Raw genomic sequence first — 13,763 nt, 5'->3', positions numbered from 1 at the left:
CATTCTGTGAATCGATATAGCCAAGGTGGAAAATATGCATCCACAATACTGGTCCTTTAAACCAGTAGAGCTAAAGTGTGAAATGAATTTCCACTGAGATTGCTGAAGCATGGACAACCTTTCCCTTCTCCCAGGGTGTCTTGGCTATATATCAAGGAGCTGGCAGGGGAGATAATTTTTGCAGCACTCCTAATCAGCTCTGAACATATCAGTCCCAGAGAGGCAAGGCTGTTTACACAGGTGAAACCATGTCTGCCCCTCAGTGAACCAGTACCTGAAGTAGGCCTACAAAAAAATGTGAAAAGGGACCTTTTAGAAAGGTTGTAGTGATAGGATGAGGGGGAATGGATTGAAGTTGGAAGAGGTGAGATTTATACTGGCTATTAGTGTACAGTGATGGCGGTGAGATGCTGGAGAAAGCTACCCAGGGACATTATGGATACTCCCTTCCTGGAGGTGTTCAAGGCCAGGCTGGACAGGGCCATGTGTAACTTGGTCTAGTGGAAGGTGTTCTGCCCATGCAGGGGGGTTGGAACTAGATGATCTGTAAGGTCCCTTTCAACTCAAGTAATTCTATGATTCTGTGATACTGTGAGTACACATCCTGTGCTTCAGTGTCCTCCCCACTTGTTTGAAAAGATGTTTACATCTTTTTAAATTGACATTTTCTGTGCCATTTCCTTCTTTCTCAGAGCCAGATGGTGGCCCATGACCTATCCCTTCTTACACACAGCAGTGACTATGTGGCACCAGGGGAAACAACTTTTACAACAAGTCATCCTTTAAAGTCAATGAGCTCTCACAGATTGGAAAAAAAAAATGTTTAGATCTTCTTTGTTGCCATTTTTATTTCTTTACCTCTCCTCCTTTGAGTTTTGCTAACTCTTTGTTTTCCCCATCTCCTTTACCAGCAGTTTCTGTCGGCTACAGGATTTGGAGGTTGTGTTTTTTTCCTCACCTTCTGTGCAAAGCAGCATGATTCACTTTGTAGTTCCTGCTTGGTGACCTCTCCTAGTTCCTCACCATATGTTCGCTACTGATCAGACCCATTGGTGATTAAATACTCAGCAGAGGTGATTGAGCAGCCTTTGACACTTTGCACCCCCTACTGCCTGGATTTCAAAGAGGTAATCGGTCCCAGGGACCTGCCACTGACCCTTTGCTCAAGCTTTTGCCATTCACCTTTTTACTGTCTCTTTTCTTAAGGAGTTTGAAGTATCTGGGTTCTTGTCGTAGGGAAGAAAGGATGCACACACACTGAAATCTTAATGATTTTACCATTTCAGAGATCCCCTTTTTGTTCGCTAGGGGAGGTAGTCAGGGAGATGGAGAAGTGGTTCAGCTCAGTACCTACCTTTTAAACTTGTTACGTGCTGGCAGCAGTAAGAGGAGTGGACCTTCCCTGCCAGACAATGGGAGCTGTTCAACAGGACTTTGAAAAGACTTGTCTACAGGCAATGAAGCTATTCACAGCTGTGAACAGCTGAAACAATCGTAAAGCTAAGAAGAGGTGAGAGTCCTCAGTCAGCTCCTGCTTTGGAAATCAGGAGGGGCTTTTCTGGGACTCACTATATGGCTCCTTCAACCAGGATGTCTGATGCCTGACTGTGAGTTTGGACATTAGGAGAAAGTTCTTTACAATGAGGGTTGTGAGATACTGGAGTAGGTTGCCCGGAGAGTTGTTTGAGGCCCCAGACATGGAGACATTCAGTGTCAAACTTGATGGGGCTCTGAGCAACCTGATCTAGTTAAAGATGTCCTTGCTGAAGGGGAGTTGGACAAGATGACTTTCTAGCATCCCTTCCAACCTGATTTAAACTGGAAGAGGAGAGATTTAGGCTAGATGTTAGGAAGAAGTTCTTTACAGTGAGGGTGGTGTAACACTGGAACAGGTTGCCCAGGGAGGGTGTGGATACTCTCTTCCTGGAGGTGTTCAAAGTTAGGTTGGATGAGGCCTTGGGCAACCTGTTCTAGTGGGAGGTATCCCTGCCTGTGGTGGGGGTCTGCAATGAGGTGATCTTTAAGGTCCCTTCCAACCTAAACTGTTCTACCATTTTGTGATTCAATGCTAGACTGCTGTTTGGAGTCATGATTTGCAGATAATATCTAATGCCATCAAGTCTGAGATTTTTTTTTTCCCTCTCCCATTTTATTTGAATTCTTATGAACAATAAAAAAGCAGATAAGATGAAGGAAACATATTAGTGCTCTTTAGATTATTTAAATGGCCATGCTTTCTCCAGAGAGTTAAAATTATGCATCAAAATTCCTAAAGGCAATATTAAATCAAATGCAAACACAGGAAAAAAAAAAGACATTTAATAGTGTAAACCCCAGAAATGTCCTATAACTCCTCCCAAAGCCTCTTGATATGTCTTTGATGAATCCATCTGAGAAAAGAGCTGAAAGTTTATTTCCACAAGTGTAATATGCTGCTTATTTTGCTTTTACTTTTTTATCTGTTTTTGCTTCAATAAATGAAACATTTGAAATATTTCCTTTGGGTCTCACAATAAACAGATGAAGTAATGATGTTGCCTTTTTTCCTATGTCTTGGAGGAAAGCAACTTCTAGATTGTCTCAAACGCACTGGGAACATAAGGAGCAGCAGGCTTACAGATGAGGAAACCTCTGTGAAACACATTAAATGGTAAGCAAATCTTGGATACTGAATCTTATGGATGCATGAAAAGGCAGTTCAGCTGCTGTGGTCACAAACATGGGTGTTTAGGTTTTGAATCTAAGGCTGGCTGCATTATTTGTATGAATTTAGCCTTTTTTTTCTCTCTTCAAAATGCTTCACAAATTGTGGTATTTGTGCCTTGATTCATTATTTGTAATCGTGCTGGGAATCATTTGTCTAAAAAAACCTGCAGCTGCTGAAATTGCTCTGAATCAGACACTCTGCCTGATTCTGTGCTCATGGCCTTGTGTGGTTTTGTTCCTCTTCTTTTGTTGGATGGAAAACTTTATAAGCTGGGAATTACTAACTGTAAGTTTCAGATAGAGTCTCGATTTGAGGCACAATGGTACATAGGTCAGAAAAACAGATAAGCAACAGCAGTTTCTCTGTTTGGTGAAGGAAATGGGAGTGAGAGCCGACAAATGCACATGACTTGCCCCTGACTGAGCAGGCAGTTGGACCAGACAATCTCCAGATATCCCTTCCAACATCAACCAGTCTGTTTGCCATTTTGTTACTCAGTGTTAAGACTCCTTTACCAACAGTGAGAGCTTCTTGCAACAAGATGCCTTTTCTGCCCCATAGTATTTTCATTGGAGATGTATTTAGGAAGATCTATGTTGTGTGCACTGCTAGATAAACTTATAGTTATTAATTAACCACGTGCCTCTTTAGCCTTGGTGTTCTGCTTGGAAAAAAACAAACAACAAAGTAAGAAAACCCCCATGAAACAGAAAACTAAACCAAACAAAAAAAAACTCACCCCAAAATCTCCCTGAACACAACATAAATAAAAATAAACAACATGACTACATCTAAATACCTAAAACATATAACTAATAATAGAAATATGGAGCATTCATAGAATCAATCAGGTTGGAAGAGACCTCCAACATCATCCAGTCCAACCTAGCACCCAGCCCTATCCAATCAACTAGACCATGGCACTAAGTGCCTCATCACAGAAGCAGAATGGAGAAAACTCACTTTATGTTGCTCAGAGTTCAGCAAAGCAAATGCTGGTGCCCTGCCTCACAGAGAGCTGCAGGATGGAGTAGCAGTCCCATGCCCTTGCAGGACTTCAGGCCAATTTGTTATTCCAGGTGCAACAAAGCTGGTGAAGGGCCTGGAACACAAACCCTATGAGGAGAGGCTGAGGGAGCTGGAATTGTTTAGCCTGGAGAAGAGGAGGCTCAGGGGTGACCTCATTGCTGTCTACAGCTACCTGAAGGGAGGTTGTAGCCAAGTGGGGGGTGGCCTCTTCTCCCAGGCAACCACCAATAGAACAAGGGGACACAGTCTCAAGTTGTGCTGGGGTAGGTATAGGCTGGATGTTAGGAGGAAGTTCTTGCCAGAGAGAGTGATTGGCTTGGAATGGGCTGCCCAGGGAGGTGGTGGAGGCACCGTCCCTGGAGGTGCTCAAGAAAAGCCTGGCTGAGGCACTTAGTGCCATGGTCTAGTTGACTGGATAGCTCTGGGTGCTAGGTTGGACTGATGATCTTGGAGGTCTCTTCCAACCTGGTTGCTTCTATGATTCTATATCCTGGATCTGACTGGAACAATGAGCTGAAAGTGAGTGAGTCAAGTAGGCATCATGTTATGCACAAGCTTGAAAGAAACACTGCCGTGAAAGCTCTCTGGTAAACATCTTGGCATTATTCAGTCCTTGGAGAAATACCAAATGGATTGTGTGGGTCTTAAATTGGTTCAAATATTGCAGAGCTATATTAGGAGGAAGTTCTTTACAGTAAGGGTGGTGAGATACTACAGCAGGGGAGTTATGGATGCCCTCTCCCTGGAGATGTTCAAGACCAGTTCAGCAATGTGATCTAGTGGAAGGTGTTTCCATGGCAGGGGGGTTGAAACCAGGTGTTTAAGGTCTCTTCCAATCCAAACCATTCTGTGAGTCTATGAAAGTTTGGCTCAAGGTAAATTTGGTAGAGCTCCTCTAGCCAGCTTCAATTAACGATTCCTGGATATTCTTTCCCTCCCTTTCCTTTCCAAATCACATGACATTATAATAACCATCTTCTATTTCAAGTCACAGGAAAATATAAAACTGCTGCTTTCTTTGAAGTTCACAGCCAGGGAATCACGGTTGCTAAAGACTATTAATTATCTCAGCAGTCAAACTGCCAGGCAAAGCTCCTGTGTAGATGGCAGGCGGCAAGTTTGATGTTCTACCACAGCATTTCCTCCAAATGGTGTCTGCAAAGCAAGAACAAAAATCCTCTGCAAACTCTAATCTCATGGAAACAGCCTGCAGAGGTACATGTATAAATCAAGGGTTAAGCAGGAACCTATTTTTTTCCTGAAGACAGTAAAGACATTTTGGGTGTTTAATTAGCAGAATGCTAATGGGGGAAATGAGGGAGAATGAAAAGGAAAGCACAGAGTGCCTGTAAGAGATTGGTGGTGAAGCTGGTAGAGCTGAGTGTTTGACCTGTAAACAGAAAACGTTAAGTCAAGTGCAAACCCTACATTTGAGAGTGGCAAGGAACACAAAGATGTTAAAAAAAAAATCAATCTAGATTCCTGAGAATGAACACAGACAAAAAAAGGACTATTTTAGCTAAGAATGTGTGAGAATGCTTTGTATGGACTGACCTCCTTGGACTGCCTGCAGTTTTACACATCACAACCCTGAGCAATACTATTTTTGATTTTTTTTTTCCCACATGGCTCTGATGCATCAGAGCTGAGAGCAGGGAGGAAAAGGAATTCAAATAATAAGTTTTTGCTCATAGGCAGTCACATTAGAAGACGTTTGGGAAGGGCTTTATTCATAAGAAATGGGACCACACATTTCACCATGGTTACCAGGAGTGTAATGTAAAAGCTTGCAGCCCTCGGGCACCACAAGTGGGAGTGTGACAGGTCTCAGAGTCCAGTCTGCAGAGAAGGAAAAGACAAAATCTCTGTGTCCATGCTCATATTTGGTACACTGCTCAGGAGGCAATGCTCTGCACACTGTTAAGGGCAGTGATGAAAGTGCTTCAACATCTTAGGGCAGGACTGAGTGCTGTGAATAGGAGCTGCTTTGAGCAAGCCCTACTTGATAGCACCAGGATAGTGAGGCTGTTTACAGACTGAGAAGTCTGTTGTGCAGTGCTGTATTGACAATGCTTGCTTAATGGGCGTAAACCCCAGAATTAAACCTTCATCTTTTGACACTGTCTGCCACAAGCAGATCCTGGCAAAATTGGCAGCTCGTGGCTTGGACAGATTTGCTCTCATATGGTTCAAAAACTGGCTGAAGGCCTGGGTCCAGAGAGTGGTGAATGGTGTCATATCCAGGTGGCAGCCAGTCACTAGTGATGTCCCCCAGGGGTCAGTGCTGGACCTGGTCCTATTCAACTTCTTTCCTGATAATCTGGATGAGGGGATTGAGTCAATCATCAGTAAACTTGTAGATGACACCAACATAGGAGCAGGTGTTGGTCTATTGGAGGGTAGGAAAGCCCTGCAGAGGGACCTGGACAGGCTGGATGGGTGGGCAGAGGCCAATGGAATGAGATGTAATAAGGCCGAGTGCAGGGTTCTACACTTTGGCCACAACAACCCCAAGCAGCACTATAGGCTGGGAAAAGAGTGGCTGGAGAGCAGCCAGGCAGAAAAAGACCTGGGGGTACTGATAGATAGTAGGCTGAAGATGAGCCAGCAGTGTGCCCAGGTGGGCAGGAGAGCCAATGGCATCCTGGCCTGCATCAGGAACAGTGTGGCCAGTAGGACAAGGGAGGTTATTCTTCCCCTGTATTCAGCACTGGTCAGGCCACACCTTGAGTGCTGTGTCCAGTTCTGGGCTCCTCAATTCAAGAGAGATGTTGAGATACTGGAACGTCACCACAGGAGTGGCCTGGAACACAAACCCTGTGAGGAGAGGCTGAGGGAGCTGGGGGTGTTTAGCCTGGGGAAGAGGAGGCTGTAGCCAGGTGGGGCTTGATCTGTTCTGCCAGGCAACCAGCAACAGAACAAGGGAACAGCCTCAGGTTGTGCCGGGGGAGGTCTAGGCTGGATGTTAGGAGGAAGTTCTTCCCAGAGAGAGTGATTGGCATTGGAATGGGCTGCCCAGGGGGATGGTGGAGTCTCTGTCTCTGGAGGTGTTCAGGCAAAGCCTGGCTGAGGCACTTAGTGCCATGGTCTAGTTGACTGGACAGGGCTGGGTGCTAGGTTGGACTGGATGATCTTGGAGGTTTCTTCCAACATGATTGATTCTATGATTTTTGGTAGATCATAGAATGGCTTGAGTTGGAAGGGACCTTAAAGATCATCTAGTTTCAAGTCTACCCACCCTTCCCCCACCATGGGCAGGAACCCCTCCCACTAGAGCAGGTTGATCAAAGTCTCATCCAGCGTGGTCTTCAACAATTCCAGGGCTGAGGCATCCACAACCTCTCTCGGCAATCTGTTCCATTGCCTCACTACAGACATAGTATCTCATCTAAATCTACTTTGTTCTAGTTTCAAGCCATTGCCTCTTGTCCTATTGCCATGTGCCCTTATTAAAAGTCTCTCTCCAACTTTCCCATAGCCTCCTTCAGATATTGGAAGGCCTCTAGATGGGATCCTTTGGGGTCTTCTCTTATCCAGTTTAAACAGAACAAACTCCTTCATTCTGTGCCTATAGGGGAGGTACTCTGATCAACTTTGAGCCTTCCTCTGGACCCTCTCCAGCTGACTCATGTCCTTCTTGCATTGGGAAGTCCAGAGCTGGAAACAGTACTCCATGTGGAGTCTCATGAGAGCAGAGCAAAGGGGCAGAATCAGAACCCTTGACTTGATGGACATACTTGGCTTTTGGAGCTGTGTGACCTTCAAACTCACCAAGTCCAACTGTTAACCCAACATTGTCAGGTCATCATTAAACCATGTCCCTCAGCACCACATCTACGTTCACACCTCAAATGAACTCAGCCTAATCTACTCAATTCCATATCCAAGCAAAAAATCGGTAGGCTAACTGTCAGCATCTTGACTATACAAAGTGTCGTTCAGGAATTGGTTAGCCACATACTTAAAAGCCACAGGCAACCCCAAAAGTTCAAGATTAATGTCATGGTTGACAAGATATCTAAATCTGAGGCATAACACCACATTAAGGCCCCTTAATTACAGTGCATGACTGACATCACCTCTCATGTCATCTACAGGTTAAGTTCTTATAGACCTAGCTGCATCTTTGGAAGCCATTTCTCCTAGGCATTGCTGAATATGGTTAAGAGTTTGAGTTTCTTGCCTGATTTTCAGCAGTTCAGGACTTGGAATCACAGGATCATAGATCTGTTATCTTTATCATCATTGATTCCAAGTGTCAACCCAAAACCATCATGACCATTAAACCATGTATGGAAGTGCAATGTCCACACGTTTCTTGGACATATCTAATGATGGTGACCACCACCTCCTTGGGCAACCTATTCCAATGCCTGGTCATGTTTTTACAGTAATGAAACGTTTCCAAATCTCCAATGTATAACCCTCCCCTGGCACAATTTCAGGCCATTTCCTCTTGTACCTGATGAGAAGAGACCAACCCCACCTCACTCCAACCTCCTTTCAGATAATTGTAAAGAACAATGACTTTCATCCACCATCACAAAATCATAGAGAGTCACAGCAGAGCACATCCCTTTTGTGGCTGTGCAGAGGGAAACTGCTCGAGGCAGCCAAAGCAGCAGCCAGGCAGAGAAAAACAGTGTCAGTGTTACAAGAGGTCTTCCAAAGCGCTTGCAGAGTTAAATAAGCAGTAAATGATTCCACTCATGTACAAAACTCATTTAGGTTATGGCTGAAAACAAGGCTCTGTGAAGCACTTGATTCAACCTTCTCTTTGATATCTATGCTATTTGAAGGACTGCAAAAGAAGCAAACTGATAAACAATGAACATAGGTCTTCTGGCTCTTCAGAAGAGGAAACAAACCATACATCACAGTAGTCCTTCATTCTAAGATATTGACAGCAGACTTGAGGTGTGTTTATGGCAGTGTTCTGTGTCTGGTATATATATAAAATTATAAGGACACACATACTTTTATATATCTTCTTTAAAAAAACATTCTTCTGAATTAGTCTCTTGGACTGTAATTTAGTTTTGGATTCCATATATTTTGTTTCTTGATGGATGCCAGACACTTCCCTGGCATGTTCTGATTCACTAAGCCTCCAACATCAGTTTTGAGAAACTCTGGGACTGAGCCAATGCCTCTGAAATGAATTGGTCTTTTTCTGTTGGCTTAGGGTGGCCCTGGCAGCACCACATGTGTTGTGAGAGCCAGCAGGTTAAGAATCACTGGGCTGTAGCCCACGTATACACATCTGAGCTTCATTGCTTCAGACAGTCCCATGACAAAATCAGGATGTATTGTTTTTGGTGATAATATGTTGTGTCTTCTCCTACTACTGTTGACAGCTTCTTTGCTTCCTTTTATTTTTTCCCTTCTCTTCTTTTTTTCTTTTTTTTCCACCGTCTCCAAGTTATGACTCTTGGACTATAACTGAGTATACTCCACAAGCTACAGTGAGTGGTCAGATTTGATTCACTGCATTAGAAAGTTGTACATTTGATGAAGTCTGAGTGGGGTAGACTTAGTTTGGGCACTAAGAAGAAATTATTTACTATGAGGGTGGTGAAATACTGGAGTGAGTTGCCTAGAGAAGCTGTGGATACTTCACCACTGGAAGTATCACAGTATTATCATATTATCACAGTATTATCAGGGTTGGAAGAGACCTCACAGATCATCAAGTCCAACCCTTTACCACAGAGCTCAAGGCTAGACCATGGCACCAAGTGCCACGTCCAATCCTGCCTTGAACAGCTCCAGGGACGGCGACTCCACCACCTCCCCGGGCAGCCCATTCCAGTGTCCAATGACTCTCTCAGTGAAGAACTTTCTCCTCACCTCCAGCCTAAATTCCCCCTGGCGCAGCCTGAGGCTGTGTCCTCTCGTTCTGGTGCTGGCCACCTGAGAGAAGAGAGCAACCTCCTCCTGGCCACAACCACCCTTCAGGTAGCTGTAGACAGCAATAAGGTCACCCCCGAGCCTCCTCTTCTCCAGGCTAACCAATCCCAGCTCCCTCAGCCTCTCCTCATAGGGCTGTGCTCAAGGCCTCTCACCAGCCTCGTCGCCCTTCTCTGGACACGCTCAAGCATCTCAATGTCCCTCCTAAACTGGGGGGCCCAGAACTGAACACAGGACTCAAGGTGTGGTCTAACCAGTGCAGAGTACAGGGGCAGAATGACCTCCCTGCTCCTGCTGACCACACCATTCCTGATGCAGGCCAGGATGCCATTGGCTCTCTTGGCCACCTGGGCACACTGCTGGCTCATGTTCAGGTGGGTATCAATCAGCACCCCCAGATCCCTTTCTGTTTGGCTGCTCTCCAGCCACTCTGACCCCAGCCTGTATCTCTGCATGGGGTTGTTGTGGCCAAAGTGCAGCACCCTGCACTTGGAGCTATTGAAGTCCAGGCTGGATGAGGCTTTGAACAGCCTGGTCTAGCGAGAGCTGTCCCTGGCTATGGCAAGGAGGTTGAAACCAGGTAATCTTTGAGGTCCATTCTGACCGAAGCCATTCTATAATTCTATGAGCCTCAGGATCTTGAATTTATGCACTGGGTTTTGGCAAAGATTGAAATTGAGGTTTAGCATATTATTGACCATTTTTCCTCTGATATGATTTGGGAGAAATTGATTTTACCATATAACTTAAGGGTTTTGTGGCTGTGAAAAAATTTTGCACAAGGAAATTAATCAGAATGCAAAATCTTATTTGTTCTTGTGAGTGGCTAATTGTGTGTTAGATTTGGATATGATTGCTTGGGTAGATTTAGAATTTGTGCACATCTTGAAGAATTCATAGAATGCATCAGGTTGGAAAGGACCCTTGAAAGCCACCTTGTCCAGGCCCCCTGCAGTGAGAGGGGACATCTCCAGCTAGATCAGGGTGCTCAGGGATGCAACAAAATTGACCTTAAAGGTTCCAGGGGTGGGCCCTCAACCCTGTGTAGTCAGAACAGAGAAAGGACAATCACATGCCCTAACTTCGGAGTGCCTGGTCCAGCAGTGCTGCAGCAAAGCCCAGCAGTGCTGCAGCAAAGCCCAGCAGTGAGGCTCTGCTGTGCACAACCCCAGCTGAGACACTGACTTTGATAACGGAACCATAGAAGTGTAGAATTTGGAAGAGACCTTTGAGATCATCAAGTCCAGCTGCTCACTGGGAGCTCTCAAATCTGCCACTACTGCTAAGCTACTACTAGTAAGCCATGTCTCTCAGCACCACATGCCTTTTAAACAGCACCAGGGATGGTGACTCTACCACCTATGTAGGCAGCCTGTTCCAGTGCCTGAGAATCCTTTCTGAGAAGAATTTTTTCCTAATATCCAGTTTGAACCTCCCCTGACCTCTTATCCTGTCACTTTATTGCATGGTAGTTGTGGAGGAGGAACATGAAGTTTCCCCTCAGCCTCCTCTTTCAATGACTAAACAATCCTAGTTCCTTCAACACAGTTCCTCATGAGCCTTGTGTTCAAGGCCCCTTTGAGATCCAGTGACTTCATTAATTCTGCTCTGTCCCTTCTCATGGCTCATGTAGGTGTCCCCAGGTTACAGGCTCACTCAGTCAATGAGGTATGACAGTTGGCTTGCTCCTGATAAGAAGAAAGAGGGAGAAATGCATGCATCATGTCTGCAGTGTTGCTGCAGGCCTCTTTTCTGTACATCTGGCACATACTTCTAATTCTTTGTTTTGCAAGGTAAGGTGCTGAAATATGGGAACCATCAGCAGTTAGTTCTTTTCATCAAGATGCTGAAAATCTATGTAATTACAGACCTATTTCAATTTTATTCTCTGCAGTAAAACTATTCCAATGCTTTCTTGTTTTATTTTTTTTTTTATAGTCAACAAGAACAAGTTTAGTTTACAAATATTTTATTGCCATTAGGGTAACTTGATTTCCATTATCATCATTTTCCAACTGTAGGATTATTAAAAGTGACAAATGACTCCGTAGGCAATTGCTCCTCTGAATAAATGTTGTTTTGTGCAGTGGTTTGTCTCTGCTGCCAACCTTTGATCTAATGAGAGGCAGCAGATTTTATTTGGCCTGGGTTGTTTCTTTTGGTTGTTTTGTTTGTTTGGATGTTTGTTGTTGGTTTTTTTTTTTTGGCATGCAGCAGCTTTGCTTAGTGGCAGGAAATGATTCATTTTCAAGTGAGGCAGCTGGATTTTTTCTGTAATGAAAGATTTGGCATTTGGACTGACAGTGTTCGAGGATCTTGCAACTGGCTTTGACAGTCATAGAATCATAGAAGCAACTGGTTGGGAAAAGACCTTAAGGTCATCAAGTCCAACCATAACCCAATGTCTCCCAGTGTCCTTATCTGTGTATTTTCACAATTATGGCAGTCTTTATCAGCAACACAGAGTTGCAACAGCTTTTTGCTGTCTGAGAGGTGAAAAGAGACTGGCTCCATCTTCTTGACACCCACCCTTCAGATATTTGTAAACATCAAACAGACAGATCCCCTCTCAGCCTTCTCTTCTCCAGGCTAAACAGCCTCAGGTCTCTCAGCCTTTCCTTTTGAGACAGATATTGCGGTCTCTTCACTGTCCTCTTAGCCTCCTTCACACTCTCTCCAGTGTCTCCCTGTCTCTCTTGAACTGGAGAGCCTGTAACTGGACACAATACATCAAGTGAGGCCTCACCAAGATAGAGTAGGAGGGCAGAGTAACTTCCTTTGACCTTCTGGCCAGACTCTTCTTAATGCACGCCAGGATCGGTGGTCTTGGCCACAAGGGCACGCTGCTGTACCATGGGTAATTTGTTGTCCACCATACTTACTGTCCTCAGCAGGTAGGTTGATGCATGTGCTTAACTCAGGTAACTGGTAGGCCTCCTGTTACAAACCATAGAATCAACCAGGTTGGAAGAGACCTCTAAGATCATCCAGTCCAATCTATCCCCCAGCCCTATCCAATCAACTAGACCATGGCACCAAGTGCCTCAGCCAGGCTTTTCTTGAACACCTCCAGGGACGGTGCCTCCACCACCTCCCTGGGCAGCCCATTCCAATGGCAAATCACTCTCTCTGGGAAGAACTTCCTCCTAACATCCAGCCTAGACCTCCCCTGGCACAACTTAAGACTGTGTCCCCTTGTTCTATTGCTGGTTGCCTGGGAGAAGTGACTGACCCCCACCTGGCTACAACTTCTCTTCAGGTAGTTGTAGACAGCAATCAGGTCAACCCTGAGCTTCCTCCAGGCTTGTCTATATATACACCATTCTTGTCTATATATACACCATTCTTGTCTATATATACACCATTCTTGTCTATATATACACCATTCTTGTCTATATGAGTGGAACAATAGCAAAACACTGGGGGAACTGCTGCCCTATCAGTCAGTGTTAGGTAGCACTCACTCTTCAAGATTCTAAAGCCAATATAGATCTGAAATGCCAAAAACATCATGTGGGAAAGAAGTGGTAGGCAGCTCTGAATAGCTGGCATCAGTTACAAGCCTGGCTGAAGGAGGCATTCTGGTTTTGGACAATTTACAATTCAAGCTCTTGGATTATTTGTTCCTACAGCTGGCAAGCTCTGTTTATTAATTCCCCCTTCTTCAAAACATTAAATTAGGAATGTTTGGAAATTTATTTTAGCATAAACTAGTGGCAATGATTATCTTTAAAAAAAATGAACTTATGCAAACATCTGATTCTCTGTCTTAAATTTGCATTTATTTAAAGTGTGCTGCAAAGGCCAGTCAGTGGAAATATTTGGAGTAAATCACTGTTTCTTCATTTTCTTAGTTGCTCAGCTTAATCTATTTATTTTTGAATCAGCTTATTTAGTTTAGGATTGGTTGGGCTTGATGATCATAGAATCATAGAATTTTGGACACTGGAATGGGCTGCCTGGGGAGGTGGTGGAGTCGCCGTCCCTGGGGCAGTTCAAGGCAAGGTTGGACATGGCACTTGGTGCCATGGTCTAGCCTTGAGCTCTGTGGTAAAGGGTTGGACTTGATGATCTGTGAGGTCTCTTCCAACCCTGATAATACTGTGATACTGTGATC

At 44.6% G+C, this 13,763-nt stretch overlaps 1 long non-coding RNA gene across 1 annotated transcript in view; it reads left to right on the top strand.

The window, feature by feature from the left end:
• Positions 1–920: 920 nt before the first annotated feature.
• LOC135175646 (uncharacterized) overlaps positions 921–13,763 on the top strand; it is a 45,149-nt gene continuing 32,306 nt past the window's right edge. The window contains exons 1-2 of the long non-coding RNA XR_010302419.1: positions 921–1,127; positions 2,560–2,650. This is a non-coding gene — a long non-coding RNA (uncharacterized LOC135175646). The remainder of the gene's footprint in view (positions 1,128–2,559; positions 2,651–13,763) is intronic.

The sequence above is a fragment of the Pogoniulus pusillus genome, chromosome 5, assembly GCF_015220805.1.
Source record: "Pogoniulus pusillus isolate bPogPus1 chromosome 5, bPogPus1.pri, whole genome shotgun sequence".
NCBI lineage: Eukaryota > Metazoa > Chordata > Aves > Piciformes > Lybiidae > Pogoniulus > Pogoniulus pusillus.
The sequence above is the reverse complement of the archived record's forward strand: the minus strand, read 5'-3'. Positions and strand labels throughout refer to the sequence as shown.